Source organism: Choloepus didactylus, chromosome 23, assembly GCF_015220235.1.
Source record: "Choloepus didactylus isolate mChoDid1 chromosome 23, mChoDid1.pri, whole genome shotgun sequence".
Lineage (NCBI taxonomy): Eukaryota > Metazoa > Chordata > Mammalia > Pilosa > Megalonychidae > Choloepus > Choloepus didactylus.
The window spans coordinates 27489752-27504068 of NC_051329.1; the positions used below are offsets into that span (position 1 = coordinate 27489752).

General features: G+C 35.9%; 1 protein-coding gene across 6 annotated transcripts in view; it reads left to right on the plus strand.

Moving 5' to 3' along the window:
- The window catches only part of MTMR3 (myotubularin related protein 3), a 212476-nt gene that overhangs the window by 170179 nt on the left and 27980 nt on the right, over positions 1–14317 (plus strand). The gene's annotated exons all lie outside the window — the stretch shown is intronic.

Sequence of the window (14317 nt, forward strand, 5' to 3'; positions counted from 1 at the left end):
TTTGAAGCACTTCCGTCACACTGGGTTGTCTGGGGCAGCTCTGGGCTATGGGGCTGGCGATGGGCAGGAGTGTTTCCTGTCCACCAGGATGGTGGCTGTGAGCGGACACCCCCCTTTTCTTGGGAAGTTGTGGTGTTTAGTGAATTTTCTCAGCCACTGGATTATTGCCTTTTGTCTCAGAGCTCTCTTAGTTCTGCTCTTGACTTGACGTGCCCAAATTGCAATTCTTTGAAGCTTTCTGTTTTGGGCTTCTTAGAGTAATTGTTTTAGAAAAAGAAAAAAGGATTTAAAAAAAAAAAAAAAAAAGGGCCCTCCTCAGAGATCTAATGGGTTATTGAAATGCTAATAGACAAAGCAACCAGGGCCATTAAGGAAAGGTCCACAGGGCAGAGAGATCAGCTTTTCTTCGGGATTTGCATATGCGCCTCAAGGCCTGAGCTCCGCCCTTCCCCTTTCTTTGTTCACCAGAACTCCAAAAATCCTCTGCTTTTATTTTGGAGTTTTTCGTGTTATTTTTCTTTTTCTGTGCCTGTCTCCTCTCTGCTGGGCTGGCAGCTCTCAGATTCTCTGGTGTCTGGTCTCAGTCTGTCTATGGTTGGAGTATGGATCAATAGAATGAGTTTCCGAGAAGGGCTACCACTGCAGTTCTCCCTTCTCCTTCCCGGAGCTGGCAGCCCCTCCTCCCACGGGACTGAGCCTGGCAGGGAGGGGCGCGGGTCCCCTGGCCGCAAAAACTTACAGATTTCGCTGATCTCCGCAGTTCGACATTTTCATGAGTGTTGTATGAAGTATGCCCAAAGACAGATTGCTCTGTGGTGTCCAGTCCACGCAGTTCCTGGCTTTTTACCTACTTTCCTGGAGGAGTAACTAAAACTTACAGCTCACCAGTCTGCCATCTTGCCCCGCCTACCTATATGTATGCTATTGAAGGCAAGTTGGCATATATTTATATGTTACATATTTAGGGTGTTAAATTTTAACCCCACGGTTACCATAAGGAAAATATATAAAAAATATATCCAGATAAAAGTGAGAAGGAACTCAGTATGACACAAAACAAACAAACAAAAAATATGAAAATAGGCATTAATGGAAGAATTTAGGGACAAAAAAGGAATGCGACTTACAAACACTGAATAGCAAAACAGCATAAGACAGTTTTATTATCAGAAGTGTCTTTAAATGTGAATGAATTAAACTCTACAGTCCAAAGGCAGAGATTGGCAGAATGGCTAAAAAAGCATGACCAACTATATGCTGTCAACAAGAGACTCACCTTAAATTGAAAGACATACACATAGGTTAAAAGTGAAAAGACTGAAAAAAAATATATACCATGGAAGTAGGTAACTGAGAGAGCTGGGGTAGCTGTACTAATTTCAGATAAAATAGTCTTTTAAGTCAAAAACTGGTAAGAGAGACAAAAGGTCATTATATACTGATAAAGGGGTCAATTCAACAAAAGATTTAATAATTATAAATATATATGTATCTAAAAGCAGAGCCCTAAAATATATGAAGCAAATACTGACAGATTTGAAGGGATAAAGATATTTCTACATTAATAATAGGAGATTTAAATACACCACTTTCAATAATATTTGGAACATCTAGACAGAAGATCAATAAGGAAATAAAAGTCTTGAATGATACTATAAACTAACTAGACCTAACAGAGATGTATAGAACCCTTCACCCAACAAAAACAGAATACATATTCTTCTTGAGTGCACATGGTTAATTCTCCAAGATAGACCGTATTTTAGCTCACAAAATAAGTCTCAATAAATTAAAAAAAATTGAAATAATGTGGTATATCTTCTTTGATCACAATGAAGCTATAAATCAATAAAATAACAGAGGGAGAAATGGAAAATTCACAAATAAATGGAAATTAAAACATGTACCCTTCAACAACCAATGGGCCAAAGAAGAAATTACAGGCAAAATTAGGAACTATCTTGAGGTGAATGAAAATGAAAATAAAACATACCAAAACTTATGAGATGCAGCAAAGGCAGTGCTGAGAGGGAAATTCATAGCTCTAAATGCTTACATTAAAAAGAAGAAAGATTTCAAATTAGAGACCAATCTCAAAACTGGAAGAACTAGAAAAAGAAGAGCATACTAAACCCAAATTGAGCAGAAGGAATGAGATAGCAAAGATTAGAGATAAATGAAATGGAGTATAAAAACATTAGAGAGAGTCAATAAAGCAAGAAGTTGGTTCTTTGAAATGATCAATAAAATTGGCAAACCTTTAGCTAGATTGATGAGGAAGAAAGACAAATGACTAAAATTAGAAATGAAAAGGGGAACAACACTGACAACATAGAAATAAAAAGGACTATAAAGAGAATACCATGACGACTGTATGCCAATAAAGTAGATAACCTAGATGAATTGGACAAATTCCTAGAAATACACAAATTACCTACACTCACTGAAGAAGAAATAGAAGATCTCAAGAAATCAATAACCAATAAAGAGACTGAATCAGTAATAAAAAACCTCCTGAGAAAGAAAACCCCAGGACCACATGGCTTCACAGGTGAATTCTATGAAACATTCCAAGAAGTATTAACACTAATTCTGCTCAGACTCTTTCAAAATATTGAAGAGGAGGGAACACTTCCCAATTTAACTCTATGAGGCAACATAACCCTCATACCAAAGCCAGATAAAGATACCACAAGAAAAAATTACAGACCAATATCTTTTATGAATGTAGTTGCAAAAATACTCAAGAAAATACTAGCAATCCAAATCCAACAGCACATTAAAAAATATACACCACGATCACATGGGATTTATCCCCAGTATGCATCGTGGAACTATAAGAAAATAAACTAATGTAATATATCATATTAACAAAATGAAGGAAAAAAACACCTGATCATCTCAATTGATGCAGATAAGGCATTTGACAAAATCTAGCCCTCCTTCTCAATAGAAAAATCTCAGAAAACTGGAAATAGAAGGAAACTTCCTCAGCATGATAAAGAGCATATATGAAACACCCATAGCTAACATTATACTTAATGCCGAAAGACAGAAAACTGTACCGCTTAGGTAAAAAACAGGACAAGGATGCCCACTGTCACCACTATTATATTCAACATTGGACTGGAAGTTCTAGCCAGAGCAATTAGGCCAGAAAAAGAAATGAGATATTCAAATTGGAAAGGAAGTAAAACTTTACCTATTTGCAGGTGACATTTTATATACAGAAAATCCTGAAAAATCCACAACAAAGCTCCTAGATGAGTTTGGATTAGTGGAGTACAAGATCAAATCAGACAATAACAAACCCAGCGAACAGCGTCCTCGGCCCTGCGAGCCTCTGCGCTGTCCTGGTCCCCGTCACCCGGCCCCTCAGCTCTGACCGGCCGCGGCCCCCCGCCACCGGCCCCCGGCCCGGAGCCGAGGGGCCTAACCGTGTCCTTGCCGAGCCGACCCTCCCCGCCCCGAGCTCGGGGCCGGCGCCGGACGTGGCCGTTGTGTCGGTTGGCGGCGCCAAATGGGCGGTTGGTAGCCGCTGCCGAGGACGAGGCGGCGGCAGAAGATGGTGTCGGGGGCCTTCGGCTGTGCTGCTGCCACCGGCGGAGGAGGAGGCGTTGCCGGTAACCATATCACAGTGTGAGGTATAATGTCACAAATTCCAGAGAAATCATCATGAAGTTATATGTATTTCTGGTCAACACTGGAACTACCCTGACATTTGACACTGAACTAACAGTGCAAACTGTGGCAGACCTTAAGCATGCCATTCAAAACAAATACAAGATTGCCATCCAGCACCAGGTGCTGGTGGTCAGTGGTGGAGAGTGCATGGCTGCCGATCGGAGAGTGTGCACCTACAGCACCGGGACGGACACAAATCCAATATTTCTTTTTAACAAAGAAATGATCTTATGTGATCGTCCACCTGCTATTCCTAAAACTACCTTTTCAACAGAAAATGACATGGAAATAAAAGTTGAAGAGTCTCTTATGATGCCTGCAGTTTTTCACACTGTAACTTCAAGGACACAACTTGCAGTGAAAGAAGAGAGAATTTCAAGAAATGTATCTGATTCTACATCTGGGGAAAGGAGAGTACAAGTTCAGCATGAATTATCTAGTACCAAAAAGTAAGGAAGCACTGAAAGATTAATGAAGGCATGTCAAAAGGACACACAGAATTGATAAACTTAATAAATTAAGGGTTCTTGAGATAGAACAAATGTGACAATGTTGTAAAACCTAGCAATAATCTAGATTGTCAAGAAGTAAACTGTCCCAGCAATATCTAGTGTTTCAGGGTGACAAAGGCATTCTAAAGGTTTCATATGGGCAGGGGACAAGAGAGGTGGAAAAGAGAATGGGATTAAAATGGTGAAGTGAAAACATTCTGAAGGCAAAGAAGAACTGAGTATGAATAATAACTTCATTAATATAGCAGAAATTTAAAGGAACTAGTCGAGACAGTAAATTACAATGAATACTAAACATACAATAACATAATCCAGTATATCTGGTGTTACTCTTAATTTAGCCCTCTCTTATTAAATTATAAAACTTATGATAGGTTTAAAAAACAAAGAACCCACAATTATAGTCACGAGAAATAAAATTAAAACAGACTACTAAAGTGAAAGAAAGGCATGCACAGAGCTAAAAGATAAGTGTGAACAAAGATAAAATGGCAATAGTAATGTTTGACAAAGTGGAATTTAAAACAAAGTGAAATGTAAGATAAAAGATTCAATTTATGAAAATGTACTAATATAATTAATAGAATCAGCCATCTATGCCTTAAAGGAGAAAACCTGTGTGATCACATTAATATATTCCTGAAGAGATATTTGTTAAAATTCAGCACCTGTTCCTAATAAATAAAATAGACCTAGAGAGAGACAAATTAAATATAATACAGACTTTACCAAAAATAAACAGCTTTCCAATCAGTGAAATGCTAAAGCCATCTTTGCATTAATCAGAAACAGTCTATTCAGTATTTTTGTGGAGCTTCTAGGGAAGCTTTAAAATAAGAAAATGAAGTAAGTGGGAAGATTAATGGAACAGGATTTTTAAAAATCTCTTTTAAAGCCGATGATTGCATATTTGGAAATGTGAGATTTCATTTAAAAACCTATTGAAAGGATTTTGGTAAGGTGGCTGGATATGTGATAAATATATAGAAATCAGTAGGGTTTCTCAGTACTGGTCATGCTTAGGAATGGAAATGGTAAAATTATTACAATTGCAGTGGCACTAGATATGTCAAATACGAATATATTTAACAAGTTAGCTATATGAGCTTGATAAAATCCTATACAAGAGCATAAACAAGATATAAACAAATGAAAAAACATTTTCTTAATATGATAAAAATGTTAATTCTTAAAAAATCGGCTCGTGAACTTAATGAATGACAAGATTGCCACGGTGTGGTATTTTTATTTTTGAGAGTGAGGGGAACTTTGGGGATGTTTTTTGTTTGATTTTTAAGTTTTCTGGACAGGCTGTCCAACTGAAAACCATATTAGACCTGTAATTCCCACCATATGCAAAAATAAATTCTAGGAGGAATAGAGATCTAAGTGTAAAAACATTAAAAAACAGTTTTTCAAATTTCACTGGGAAAAAGATTTATTTTTTAATTCACAAACTTAAAAAATATGTATATATATACTTAATATTCAAAGTCTAATGAGAGTTTGGGAAAAATATTTGCAACGTGCATTTCTGACAGAACCTTATATAAAAAAGCTCATAAAAACAGAATCCTGTGGAAAATGGGCAAAGCACACTGCTCAAATGTGGCTAAGAAACACAGGGATAATATGATCAACTTTAGGTAATATAAATTGACATATTGTAAAAGGTAAATTATTCTGCAAAAATGAAATGTGAAAAATGGTAAGAAAATTTAAAAAGAAATGCTGGTGAAGAGATAAAAGAAAGGGTATTTATGCTCATAATTTGCTGCTATTTATTAAAATGATACTAATACCCTTTGACCCAGCATTCTTGGTGACTCTATTCATTAGTCATAAAAGTACCAGTATGCAAAAATGTATGTGTGTCATTTTACAATTGAAATGACTCTTCAAGTTTCCTTGACTTTGTTGGGTTGTCAGTCCTTTTCTAATTGATTTATATACGATCTTTTATATTGTCTTCCATGTTATCTTTATGTAAGCTCTTTGTTGGTTATATATACTGCAAATATTGTCTGCCACTCTGTGGCTTGCTTTTTGTCTTTTACAAATGTTAGCTTTTGAGCCTTTGGAAGTGTGTGGGCAGTTTTTGGTTGTTCAAATGCACGGGGCTGAGGATCCTACAAGGCTTATCTAAATGCAACACGGAACAGCAGAGAACAGTAACTGCCCCAAATGGGCAGGGTTCTTTGTTGAGAAACAGCAGGTTAGCAAATGATATGTCTTCTTTATTGTTTTTTTTTCAAAGAATATACTTTAGTATTTACCTTTTTTTAAATGTTAGGTTTTAGGTTTATTATGTTACGTTTCTAATTTTAGTTGGAGACATGATGTTTTGCAAATATATTTTCCACTTTTTTAACACTTTTACAAATATATTTTATATATTTATACCTATATATATAATATGTAGATGTTTAAGACCATGAAGATTTCCTCTGAGCACTATTATAGTTGTATATCATAGGTTTTGATATGGCATGCTCTGCAGTTGGGTTTTGGTTTGTTTATTGACCCAAGTGTAAGAATTTTTATATCTCCAGGTGCTAGAGTATTTTTGTCATACAGTTATTAATTTCTAATGTCACTACTTTGTAATCAGAAAAATATATTGTAATTTTTGGAGTGGCCAATATTTTTGTGGCCGGAGGTATGGTTAGTTATTTGAAAATAAAAGTTACTGTTTGTTTTCTTGATATGGAAATTGAAACATCAGTTAGGTAAACTTTATCAATTGTTATTCTGAGTTCTTTTCTTTGAAGAAGTTTATTCCATTTACATTTTTGTAAATATATGTTTGTTACTTCTAGCATCTTATTGTTTTCTGTTTGAATATCTCTTTTGTTTGTAATCTTTCACTATTGTCTACTTTTGCTTTATTTTTGTTTCTTCAGATCCTTTGGAAGGTTTATAGTCTGAGTTCTTCTAATGGGTATCTTTTTACTGATAGCTTCACTGAATACATTTAATTTTTCTTTTTTCTTTGTCAAATATCTGTTGCTATTCTGAGCAGTGTCACCATTAGTCTACCACTGCTTCCTCACCTTTTCTTCTCCTCTGCTGTTCAGGTTTGGTTAGCTGTGTTTTTTAGTTCTTTTAATGATTACCATTTTACCCTTAAGTGTGTTTATATTGTTATTTCTGGATTTTCCACCTTCAAAGGTTTTTTGACTGCTGTAGTGTGAAGAAATCAGTATATTTAGACTATATTCAATCTTCCTCTCTCTTCTACTTCTAGGCTTCCTCTAGTAATTTCACAATTTCTTCATTGTGATGGCTTAGAATGTTTACATTCTGTTCTCCAACCAAAATAAATGCTCATAGTTCTTTTGGACTCTGTCCAGATGGGGGGGAAAAAAAAAAAAAGATCAAATCATAAACTATATACTAGTAATGAACAATTGGAAGCCAAAATTTAAAAAATTCCATTTACAGTAAAACTAAATGAATTGAATATCTAGAAATAAATGACTTGTACAAAGAAAACTACAAAACACTTGTAAAAAAAGTCAAAGATGATTGAAATACATGGAGAGGCATTCTGTGTTCATGAATTGGAAGACTAAAAATCAGTAAGATGTCAGTTCTACCCAGAGCAATTTATAGATTCAACACAATCCCAATCAGAATTCCAACAGCCTTCTTTGCAGAAATGGAAAAGCCAGTCATCAGATTTATACGGAAGTAGAAAGGGCCTTGAATAGCTCAAGTCATCTTGAAAAAGAAGAAAGAAGTTGGAGGATTCACACTTTCTGATCTTAAAACTTTTACAAAGCCACAGAAATCAAAACAACGTGGTACTGGCACCAGGACAGGCATTTAGACCAATGGAATTGAATTGAGAGTTCAGAAGTCAACCCGCAAATTTATGGCCAACTGATTTTTGTTAAGGGGGCAAAGACCACTCAATTGGGAAAGAATAGTCTCTTCAACAAATGGTGCTAGGAAAACTGGATCTCCATTTGCAAAAGAATGAAGGTGGACTCCTGCCTCACACTGTATACAAAAATTAATTCAAAATGGATCAAAGACCTAAATATGAGAGCCAGAACTATAAAATTCCTTGAAGAAAATGTAGAGAAGCATCTTCAGGAACTTGTGACCTTGTATTGCACAGGGGTTTCTTAGACTTTACACCTAATGCATGGGCAACAAAAGAAAAAAATAGATAAATTGACCTCATCAAAATTAAAATCTTTTGCATCTCAAAGAACTTGATCATGAAAGTAAAATGGCAATGTACTATTTAATAGGAGAAAATATTTGGAAATCACATATCCAGTAAGGGTTTAATATCTAGAAGATATAAAGAAATCCTTCAACTCAACAACAAAAAGACTAACAACCCAATTAAAAACAGGCTGAAGTCTTGAATAGACATTTCTTCCAGGGAGATAAACAGGTGGCCAGAATATATATGAAAGGAGGCTCAACATCATTAGCTATTAGGGAAATGCAAATCAAAACCACAATGAGATACATTTCACACCCACTAGAATAGCTACTATATAAAAAAAGAATGGTGAGGATTTGGAGAAATAGGAACTCATTCATTGGTGGTACGGTAAAATGGTACAGCCACTGTAGAAGATAGTTTGACAGTTCTTCAGATAGTTAAGTATAGAATTACCACATGACCTGGCAATCCCACTTCTAATACCCCAAAGAATTGAAAGCAGGAACTTGAACAGGTATTTGAACACCAATATTCATTGTGGCATTATTCATAACAGTCCAAAGATGGAAGCAACTGAAATTTCATCAACTGATAAATGGTTAAACAACATGTAGTATATACATTCAATGGAATATTTAGCCATAAAAAGGAATGCTTTTCTGATACATGCAACATGAATAAACCTTGACAATATCGTATTGAGTGAAATAAGCCAGACAGAAAAGGAAGTGTATTGTATGAACTTACTATGTGAAATAATTAGAATAAGGAAACTCATAGTCAGAATCCAGAAATAGGTGACGAGGGGAGAGTCGGGGTAGGAGATAGTGAGCTAAGGCTTAAAATGTGCTGAATTTCTACATGAGATGATGAAAAAATTTTGAAGATAGTATGATATTGTGAACATAATTAACAGCACTGAATTATGTATTTGAATGTGGTTAAGTGGGGAATTTTAGGTTGTATATATGTTAAGAATAAAATATGTTATTAGAATAAATTAAGTACTATTGTTAATAGTACAATTATAAGAATGTACTTTCATCAGTTGTAACAAATGTACCACACCAATGTAAGGTATTAATAGGTTGGTATATGGGAATCCCATATTTTATTCATGATTGTTCTGTTAACCCACACTTTTAATAAAAAAGAGAAATAATAATGCTCAGCAAGCCATTTGTCCTCTTTGCACTTTTAGTTTCCTTTGTTCTTCAAACTGGGATGTTCATGCTTTTCTTGCTAACCCTGATAAACCGATATTCTGTAGATAAAATCTCTTAATGCTCAGGTGTTCCATTCAGTAAACATTTGACTGCCTCCTATGTGCCATGCTTGTGAACATACTTTGGAAATTATGTAAATATAAGGGGATGCCATAATAACTTGATCGGTTGGAAGTTAAACTATGTTGCATTTTGTTTCCTCCCAGGATTCACAGACCACACTGAAGTTACCTTGGCTGCCACCCACGTGCAGTCTTACTATACTTCAGTTGCTTGGTTTGAGTATGTGTATGTATATATGGCTTTTTACTTCTGTAAATTGTTACTGTGGAATACAGAGCAAAAGTTTGCCCTTAATAAAAAATACCACGTTGGTTTCTTTAAACCCAGTCAAGCTGGGTTGTTTTATTTCCACCCAGCATTCTTAAGTGCTGATGGTGGCTACAGCATTACTCACTAGATATGAGTATAACCAGACAGCCACATTCTAATAAGTCATCTTTAGGGTGAGACAACAGATAATTCAAGTTGATGCCTTTGTATAATCTGCCCCAATACATGAGATTACGATAAGCATAGATTCTGAAGGATGGAAGTTACTTTGAGTGTTTCAGCAGTTAATAAAGCCAAAAGCCCTTCTTTTTTAATTAAAAATTTTTTCCCTTGCAATTTTATTGAGATATAGTCACCTGAAGTGTACAGTTGTTCAGTATCAGTCAATTTTGAACATTTTCATTACTCCAAAAATACAAATAAGAATAGAAATAAAAGTAAAAAAGAACACCCAAAACAACCCATTCCCCCATCCCCCCATTATTATTTTTTTATGTTGATGATTTCATTTCCGTATTACTTTTTTTATTAAATTTTATTGAGATATATTCACATACCATACAGTCATCCAAAGTGTACAGTTGTTCACCAAACCATCATATAGTTGTGCATTCATTACCCCAATCTATTTTGAACATTTTCCTTGTACCAGAAAAAGTGAAAATAAGAATAAAAAGTAAAAGTAAAGAAGAACACCTAACACCCCCCCCCCCCATTTTTCATTTAGTTTTTTGTCCCCATTTTTCTACTCATCCATCCATATACTGGATAAAGGGACTGTGATCCCTAAGGCTTTCACAATCACACTGTCACCTCTTGTAAGCTACACTGCTATACAATTGTCTTCAAGAATCAAGGCTACTGGGTTGCAGTTTGATAGTTTCAGTTATTTACTTCTAGTTATTCCAATGCATTAAAATCTAAAAAGGGTTATCTATATAGTGCATAAGAATGCCCGCCAGAGTGACCGCTCGACTCAACTTGGAATCTCTCACCCTCTGAAACTCTTATCTCGCTTCATTTTGCACCCTCCTTTTGGTCAAGAAGATGTTCTCAATCCCACGATGCTGGGTCCAGATTCATCCCCGGGAGTCATATCCTGCATTGCCAGGGAGATTTATACCCCTGGGAGTCAGGTCCCACGTAGGGGGGAACATCCCCCCTATTATTCATTTACTTTTTTGTTCCCATTTTTTACTCATCTGTCCATATATTGGATAAAGGGAGTGTGGACCACAAGGTTTTCTGCAATCACATGGTCACACCGTATAAGCTATATAGTTATACATTCATCTTTGAGAATCAAGGATACTGGGTTGCAGTTCAACAGTTTCTGGTATTTTCTTCTAGCTATTCTAAAACACTAAAAACTAAAAAGAGATATTTATATAATGCATAAGAATCACCTTCAGAATGATATCTTGACTCCATTTGAAATCTCTCAGCCACTGAAACTTTATTTTGTTTCATTTCTCTTCCCCCTTTTGGTCAAGAAGGCTTTCTCAGTCCCTTGATGCTGGGTCCAGACTCATTCCCAGGAGTCATGTCCCACATTGGCCAAGGAGATTTACACCCCTGAGAGTCATGTCCCATGTAGGGGGGAGGCCAAAGCCTTTTTATGGATTCTTCTCCATTGAATAGTATGTGCTGAGAGGAGAGAAATGGGCAAGTTGCAACACTGGTATTCATATAAATCTTGGTTTCTAGCTATTGAAGTTGTCAGAGCTAAGCCAGCTATACCATGGCCACAGTTATGTGTCTTAATCTGCTATGGAAGAAGCCTCAACTTTGTTACTGGAATTTACCCTTGAAACTTGCAAAACCTTTGTAAAACTCTGAAGCTCCGTTTCAAACTCTAAAAGAATGGACTTAAGACTCCTTACTTTCTTCCCTGTTTTCTCAACTGCCCCTTGCAGCTGGCTTCTTAGTGATTGTGTACTTCAAAATTTATCTAGAGTCCTGACAGATGACTGGGCAATTCAGCTGCTAATTTAGCAGCATCAGGCCCACCTCTCTGCCTTCTCTTGTGTGAATGCCCATTATCCTCATCTTGTTTATCTATGAACAGCACATAATTCTGGGTCTTCTCGCTGCCTGTGTCATAGAAAGTAAAAGCCCTTGCCAGAGTCTATTTTCTGGGTTTGGATGCAGTTCAGTAAGTGTACATTTAGAGGACTGTGCTAGGACCTTTACTCCATAGAAAAAAAAAGTGATTCCCCTCCACACCATTTGAAAATCCAGGAGGGCTATTTGTCACCTTCTCTGACTCTTGTACCTCATATGCTGGACATGGGACTGGCCCTTCTATTTCCAGACCTTTTAAGCTGTGTTTAATTGTGGGTTTGAAAACTCAGAATAAGCCAGGGAATGCGAGTTTTGGGTGAATTTTTTTTTAGACTGCCAGCGTAAAGTTTGGTTATGATACAGGGGAGATTTATTGGATACTCATTGATCTAGAAGAACTTTTCATTCATACTAAATGAGAATTTTGCTAGACTGACTCTGTGCTTATAGTACAAGAAAGACAAAATTTTGAGAGGGGAGAGAAATTCCTATTTGGGGGTGGGGAGGCAGGCATGAATGGTTGAAATGGAAATATGAATCCAAACAAAAGCATTGTGGCACCAGTATTTAAAATGTTAGGATATTCCAATATATCTAATGTTGAAATCGATTGAGACATGGGACTCCTAAGAGAGAAATTATTGCGGGAAATCCAGCAACAGATCTGCTTTTATTTATTTCTGAGATTCACTTTTCTGGGTAAATAAACATGTGAGCTTCTAATATAATTTGACAAAAACCAGTTGAATTACTCATCTATTTAAGATCTGCTGCTATTTCTTTTCAAGCAGTGATTTTCAGACTGCACTTTGTGATCCACTAGTGAGTCATAAAACAAAAAAAGAAATAGAAAATTTCTAAATTCATCACATGCATAGTAAGAGTGAGCATTGTTTTGTGCAAGCTTTTTTTTTTTAAATGTTTGCATGTATTAAATTGTGATATAAAATATAATTCTTATTGTAGGTTGTGATGGTCATTTTCAAAGTTTATAAAGCCACTGCTTTGGTGTATACAAAGATAATTAAACCTCACTCCTAATTCTCAAGGAACTTGAGATAACATTTTCTGTACCTGCTATTCAGTATATATTTCTGTGTGTGGTTCAGAATTTCATGCTCTGGGTAGTGATTCTAAGCCCTTTTTTGGGCGATGGTTCCATGTAGTAAAGTGCCAGTGGTTATTTTTAAATCACGGAATCCTTTTGGGTTACCTGTGTGTTTACCCTAAGATACAGGTATTAATGTAAAATACCATTAATTAAAGTACTTTCACTTTTCCAGAGACTTGGAGCTGTATCCATGGGTGGGAAAAATCTCCTCCTCAATATATAAACTTGAAAGTTGCCATGGTTTTACAGCTTTAAGATTGGGATTATAAGTGAATGACTTCCTGTCTAGCATTCATGACAGTCATCAGTCCTTGCAATTTGTAGACAGATGGCACCCCAGTTTAGATAGCTTTTTCCTATTTGGAAACCTGCTACATTGCTTCTAAAACTTTCCCCAAATGGGATAGATTTAGTTGATTATTTCTTCCTGCATCTCTGAACCTCATCTTTTTATAGCTCTCTTTTAGGAAACATATAATACTTGACTTAAGCTCAAGAAAAGCAGTTTAAATGAGGAAGCAGTTTTATAGCATTGTCCTTCCTTCAAGTAATTGCTGTTGCCTATTCTGGTTTCTGCTCTCCCAGGGAGAGCAAAGCTTTATACTTTGATCACCAGAGCAGACTGTTTTGTGCTTTTATTTGTTGTGGTTTCTCCCAGCAGCTGCTCACCAGCATCTCTTTTATAACCTATACCTCTCTATATTAGAGGTGCTGCTTAATTTTTTTTTAAATTTAAATAAAATCACTGCTCTAGAACTGTGTGGGTTTTCAAGGGAAGAAATTATTTCTGATTTATTGGCAATTTAGAGTCATTTCTACCTCTCTTGCTCTCTTAATGAAGAGAAAGCCAAATTCATTAGGGCACATGTAGCCAGATTAGACTTGTTGTTTGGGTGGATGGTTTTACAAATGCCCAGCACTATACTTAGCTGTGGTGTTTCCTAAGATGCCTGGTTACTAGTAGTTATAGTTTCATCATCCCTTATCTGCAATTCTGAAATCCAGAAGGCTCTGAAAACCAAAAAAATTTTCTTATCTATTTGGTGATTCAACCAGATCTGAGCTGACATGAAGCTATTTATTCTTTATTTATCCAACTTAGTTCGAATTAACTATGCATTTCACTGAGGAAATACTAATGTTTGATTAAGGAGATCCTGTTGAGAGTGATAACATAATATTATAATGTATGTAATCATTT